Source organism: Mercurialis annua, linkage group LG1-X, assembly GCF_937616625.2.
Source record: "Mercurialis annua linkage group LG1-X, ddMerAnnu1.2, whole genome shotgun sequence".
Classification (NCBI taxonomy): domain Eukaryota; kingdom Viridiplantae; phylum Streptophyta; class Magnoliopsida; order Malpighiales; family Euphorbiaceae; genus Mercurialis; species Mercurialis annua.
The window spans coordinates 17,020,480-17,027,424 of NC_065570.1; the positions used below are offsets into that span (position 1 = coordinate 17,020,480).

The following is a 6,945-nucleotide window of genomic DNA, read 5'->3' on the forward strand; positions in this document are numbered from 1 at the left end:
CCCCATGGGATTAGGACAACCAACACTCATTTTGTTGAATCTTCATCAAACAGGATCCCTTTTTAGTGGCATGGCTTTAGTCCCTGGATGGGGTAGGGTAATTCTAAAACCCATATATATAGCATTTTACGAATTTTCCACTGTACTTAAATAATTAATTAGTTATTATGCTTGCATTCCATTCTCTCAAATTTTGGCTTTGAAATTGTACCACTTAATTGACAGTTTCAAAATAATTGCAAATAACAAAAGTGACTCTTAATTTTTTTTAAAGGGAAACAGTTCTTATCCATGTGTTTTTTTGACTTGACTTTGCTACTAAACCTTAAGAATGGTCATATGTTCAGTACTAATTCAAATGTGGAAGGGACACGATGTGAGCAATTGCCTGCCTTGAGCGCTTTGTTGGTGGATTGGACATATCTGATAAAGACATTGATAAGGCAAAAGAGGTAAGGGAATTGCCCAAGAACAATTTTTCTTAAATGTGTTATAGTTACAAAATGAAAGGACAGTGAGAAAATCTGAGTAGTTGATTTGGAAGTTGTTTTATTTGCTAAGCATTTCTGTATAAAATACATATGATATATTCATTCATTAAATTCTGCATAATTGAAAAACAAAATTGACCGATATGCTTGCAGAGGTCAAGTTAAAAAGTATGAACTAAACCACATGCAATATGTACTGATAATGTAGTTATCTTTTTATATATTGATGTTGCTTTTAGTTTGGTTACTGCTTGTTGCATTCTGCAAGCCTACTGCTTGCCGCATAACTAAAAGAAAACATGCATAATTAACATCATTTTCCTTAGAAAAAATAGAAGGGAATTTATATTAGACCCACTTTCATGATTTTAGGGAAGCTAGAGAGTTTTTACTTATTGGTTGATGTGCTAAAAGTAACTAAATATATTTGAGAAATTAGAATTCTATATATGGTATCAATTTCATTTTTTGATGATTAATTCTTAAACTGGAAGAAGTCTGGTTTAAATTTTCTCTTTCGTTTTGTGTTTTTTGTCTAGTGTACAATGAATTTGTAAGGCGTATTTGGACGGCGTTCTGATATACAAGTTATATTTGCAAGAAGATAGAGAGAACAAGAATCGACTATTTCAAGAATGGTAAGTTGATTACTTTTTTGTTTTTATTTTATATTGGATATTCTACTTAATATTGTTACCTAGGCCTCCTTGACACTGAGTGGCTATAATTCGCATTATCTACGTATCTTGCTAGTTTGTTGTTTCTTTGACAATGCTTTGTCCCTAGGTGTTGGTTTTAGTATTTGTTTAATGAATCTGACTGTTATGCAAATGCATTATTTTGATGGGTGTGACAGTGAGTACAAACTCTGTTCTTTGTTGAAGGCGGTCGATGGCCCTCAGAATTTGTCTTTGTGAATATGGATGCTTCGCCTTATAGTCTCCTTCAATCACTTTTTGATCATGAACACCATGTAAGCTATTTTGAGATGATATAATGAACACTACTCTCCATTGTCATCCTAATTATGCAGTTGAAAAACTTTTTTAGCTTTGTGATGCATTTATAGTTTGTTAAAACTTACATTTAAAACTTGCTCTCTTTGAAGGTTGGAATACTTGATGAGGAGAAGATCTTACAATGGATACAGAAATCAATGTTGGTGTTTGCAATTTGGAAAATTTTTTTGTGTTATGTAACATTTGTACTTTATATTGATAAACAACAGTATGTGATTAATATACTTTTCAAATTTATGAGTATCTACTATAAATTTTATAATTTCCTTTTGCAAGTAGTTTTTAATTAGATAATTTTAATTGTTTATTACGTTTATTATAGCAATAATCTTAATAAATCAATTATAAAAAATATAAATTGAAAATTGTTCATCGCAAATTTAGTGACAGAAATTCCGTCACTAATGTGACTTCTCACTAATAAGTCATCAAATTTGTGACGGAATCATCCATCACTAATTGGATCTGTTAAAAATCCTTCACAAAATTGTGATGGATTTGTGACGGAAGATACCGTCACAAAATTTGTGACGGATTCTTCAAGATTGACCATTGGATTTAATGACGGAATTTTCCGTCACAAATCCGTCACAAAGTTGTGACGGATTTCAAATTCCGTCACAAATTATTAGTGACGCCAAAAATGGTGACGGACAAAAATTCGTCCCAAATCCGTCACAAATGGCAGTTTGTGACGGATTTGTGACGGATTTTTCCGTCACAAACAGCCTGTTTTTTTGTAGTGAAATAAGGTTATTCCTCTAGTAAAAGTATTGTGGAAACATCACGAAAGTGAGGAAGCAACTTGGAAACGAGAATAAGATATGAGAAATAGACACCCTCATCTATTCTAGCTTAATTTCGAAGACGAAATTTCTTAAGGTGGGGAGAATTGTCACACCCGTACTCTAATGTTAGATTATGCATTGATTAAACATTCATGATCATACATTAAAATTTTCAGTATATTTAACTTGTCAATTGATTAGTTTGAAAATTGATAGGACTCAATTGAGAATGATGTTCGTCGGTAAACTAGGCTGGTATTGTTTGTTTGAAACGAATTGAATCTTTGATATTTAAATGGAACTTATGGAATTATGCAAGGACTAAATGAAATATTATCATTTCTATTATTATTTATATATAAATCAATTATTTTGTATTACATAGAAAGTGTCCTTAGTATAAGTTAAAAGCCACCTTTTTTACTTTCTTTCATTCAATTAAACATAAAATCTAAGGGAGAATTTCGAATTCCTTCAATACGTAGCTTAATTTCAGAACCTAAACCTTGATTCTTTATGTTCTAAGGCTTTAGGAAGAGTGGAAACTCGAATTGGTAAGTCTCTTTAGCCATTTATGTCTTTGTGTTGAAGTATAGCACTTTGTACCATATTATGTTTTGTTGCAGCAATTTAACCTTTCGTATTTTGAACATAAATTGAGTTCTACAACTCCAAAGCAAGTAATTCTTGATTCCAGAAAAACTTTAGATTGTCTCCTAAAACGTTTGGTTTTTGAGTTTGATCTGATTATGTCGTTGTGATATCAAAAATGACAGCGATATTTTATTGCTTCAACTATGAAAACAGTTTGACTTCACCTCATTAAAACTGATATAACTCATTGCTTAGATATTGAAATTATGAAATTCTTTTTTATTTGGATTCTAGACTCAAAGAGATAAAAGTTCACCGAAGGGTTTGTTAAAATTATGTTAATACTATTCACAGAACATGTTTGAATAGAGGCTTAATGTTCGGCCTACTAAGGCAGATTTGTTGCCAAGTTCATACTCATACATAAACCATATAGAAATCCATTTGTAGGAGCTGAATTTAGGTTAAATCAATATGAGATATATGTATAAGTTTGTATATGTGATTGTAATTGTGTTTCGTGATTTACATTACTCATTTAGGTGCTCGTTTTGGCAACGACGGTGCAAATAGGAAGTAAGGGAGCTTTTCACGATATTTTGGATTAGTTTTGGTTGTTGTGTGATGAGTAGATATACTAGCCCTTGCTACTGAAATAAACATGATATTTTGATATTCAAAGTGTGAAAGTTTATTGTGTTTATAAATGTTTATATATGGTAGTTTTGATAATACACGAAAGGTGTTCGATAAAATGTTTCTTTAAACGTTTCAAATGATACATTATGCAATGTGGTTTATAAATGAAAGACGTGTTGATTTCATCAATATGTGGACTTGATTATGTTTATGTTTTGAATGATAATTTGAAATGGTTTTGTTATTGAATCGTATTGCGCTTTGATAAAATAACTTGAGATTTCTTTTATGTCATATGTCTACTCTGTAACGATATATTTGAGAGGTGCTGAGTTGTGATATGCACCTGGTTCTGTGTTGAGTTAGTTATATGCACATGTGAGATATTGTGAGTGTCTATGAGCATTTGAAACAGGGCACTTGATTGATGGCCAGTGAAGGAAGAAGGGATGAGCCGTGCTAATGATTGAGAAGGGATAGCCATTAAGTGTTCCTAGATATGTTTGTTAGACTGTAGATCAGTGTTGTGTTCCTGATTACAGGTCTATGGTGTATATTATTGTTACAGGATAATATATCAATCTTATAATTGATGATTGATACGAACTACATTTCATATTTAAAGTGAAATTGTTTTGATATCGTTTATATTCGTAAATGCTTTCGTGATGAACTTTACAAGTATTTTGTATTATATTGAACTGTTTTCTAGTATTCGTTATTATATGATATACTTACTTTAAGTATATAAATGTTTTATGCTTGTTATGTCTATTCACAGAGCTTTCGCTCATTTTAGTTGTTTTAAAACCTTTTCAGTTAGCAAGGCAATCTACAGTACAATTGACTAGAAAAGGGAGTTGGGCTTAGAGTTTGGGCTTGAGACATAGAGGTTGGCCACATCTCCGAGTTTTGAGATGCCTTGAAGTTTTTCTTTAAAATAAACTTATTTGTACCTAAATATATATTTTGAATCATACGTATAAAAGTTTGTAACAATACTTAGTTTTCATGCAGTGGCTTAAATAAAATGTTGTATACATTTTTTTCATATATTTGTGCTTAATTATTTATAGAACACGTTTTAAAATGTTGATTTGGAGATAAATATATTTTCAATAACCGTCAATCTCGTTCTAAGTAAGGAGAGGTTTGATAATTTTGGCATCAGAGCTTCGGTTTGATTGTCCTGCAGACTTTTCACTTTTGGTTTTTGATATTTTATTTAATTTAATTTTGAATATGGGACCATGGAAGTTCAAGGTCATGGAGATAGGGCTTCTCAACGTGAGATTGTTGGCCAACAGGGTAGGAATGTAGAGGATGAGGCGGATTCTAGGGGTAGTATTGATCATGAACTAGAGTCTGTGGCTAGGGCTCATGTAGTTAATCAACCAGTACCTCTTGTACCCCCAGTTGTACCTATCCTGCAGCTAGATCCTGCTATTTTAGCACAAACTATCATTGCTACTCTGCGAGCTCAAGAGACAAGAAGAAAACCTGGGGATATCATTGAACATGCTAAAAAGTGTGGAACATTTGATTTTCATGGCTCCATTGATTCCAAAGAAGCAAATAGATGGCTCATAGCTACAAATAAGTCATTTAACACTTTATAGCTGACAGATGTGCAAAAGGTCAGTAATGTTTATGGCTTGCTACATGATACATCATATGTATGGTTTTTTAGGATCAGATTGCTATTAGGAGATCGGTTGACCTGGGAGATATTCATGACCGAGTTCCGCAGGGAGTATTTAACTGAAGCATACAATGCAGAAATACAGAATGAGTTTATTGCTCTAAAGCACGGTTCAATGACATTGCAGGAATACATCGATAAATTTGAAGAACTTTACATGTTTGCTTCGGAAATTTTTCCTAAAGAAGCTCAAAAAATGTTACAGAGTCAAAGAGGGGCTGCAAATTGTTTTGAAGAATAAACTATCATTGTATGAGGGAACATAGTTCAGAGGCTGGGTAGAGAAGGCAATAGAAAAAGAGAAGCTGAGAGAAGATCTTGAACAAGAGAGTAAACAAAAAGCTTCTGTTTGGACTGGAAAACAAGGGGGATTTAACAAGGGAACTAACTCATTTCAACAAAGAAAATCATATACTGGAGGATCTAGAGGTAACAAAATACCCTGGTCTTGGTCTGGTTCACAGAGACCTCAGTCACATGATAGCAATTTCTCAGCGAGATAACCATCATCTAGTGTCAGTAGTGTGGCTAGCAAGAAGAGATCTATAACTTGCTTTGAATGTGGTGGCATGGGACATATTAGGAGGGATTATCCTAGTATGGAACAATTTAGCTCATGTCGTGGCAGAGGATTCCAAGGTACTGCAAATATAGGTTGTCAACATCAGCCTTTGATAGAGGTTAAGGTCGAGGTTCTGGCTTTAATGCGAATAAGGAAGGCGTAGCCTCAACTTCAACACAACTTATGCAAGGTACTCAGAATACTAGACCTGCTTTACAACCTAGAGTATTTGCTTTGACTCAACAAGAGGCAGCAGCTTCTCTAGATGTTATTTCTGGTAGGTTAACTATCATTGGTAGGGATGTTTATGTTTTAATTGACCCTGGTGCAACACATTCTTTCATTGTGTCATCATTCATGTCATGCATACCTCGAGATAAGAGTGTGATGAATCATGCTTTAGTTGTAGATATGCCAGTAGGTCAGTTAGTAGTTTGTCAGCATGTTTATAAAGATTGTGAGATACAGATTGTGGATCATAAGTTTGAGGTAGATTTAGTACCTTTGGCACTTCAGATGTTTGATGTTATACTTGGTATGGATGTTTTATCCAAATACAAAGCAGTTGTTGACTGTTATAGAAAAAGGGTGCATTTTCAATTACCAGAACATGTTAAAGTTGTATTCAAAGGTGAGAAGATTTCAAAACACTATGGAATGATATCATCTTTAACTGCTAGAAGAATGTTGAAGAAGGGTTGTGAAGCATAATTGGCATATCTTATGGATACATAAAAAGAAGGGGTAAAACTTGAAAATATTCATGTTGTGAATGAATTTTCTGATGTATTTCCCGATGATCTACCAGGCTTACCACCCGATAGAGAGATTGAATTTAGTTTTGATTTGTTATCAGGCACTAACCCTATTTCTCAAGCTCCGTATAGAATGGCACCAGCTGAATTGAAAGAACTAAAGGTGCAGCTACAAAAATTACTTGATAGAGGTTACATAAGACCTAGTTTTTCCCCTTGGGGTGGTCCAATGTTATTTGTGAAAAAGAAAGATGGAACTATGAGATTGTGTACTGATTATAGACAATTGAACAAGGTTACAATTCGCAACAAGTATCCATTTCCTCGAATAGATGACTTATTTGATCAACTACAAGGAGCTAGAGTATTCTCCAAGATTGACTTGAGATCTCGCT

General features: G+C 33.4%; 1 long non-coding RNA gene across 1 annotated transcript; it reads left to right on the top strand.

Moving 5' to 3' along the window:
- The first annotated feature begins 218 nt into the window (after nucleotides 1-218).
- LOC126665952 (uncharacterized) lies at nucleotides 219-1,670 on the top strand. Its single transcript, XR_007637734.2, has 4 exons — nucleotides 219-452; nucleotides 1,031-1,129; nucleotides 1,348-1,464; nucleotides 1,600-1,670. It is a non-coding gene; the product is annotated as an uncharacterized LOC126665952 (long non-coding RNA).
- Nucleotides 1,671-6,945: the final 5,275 nt, after the last annotated feature.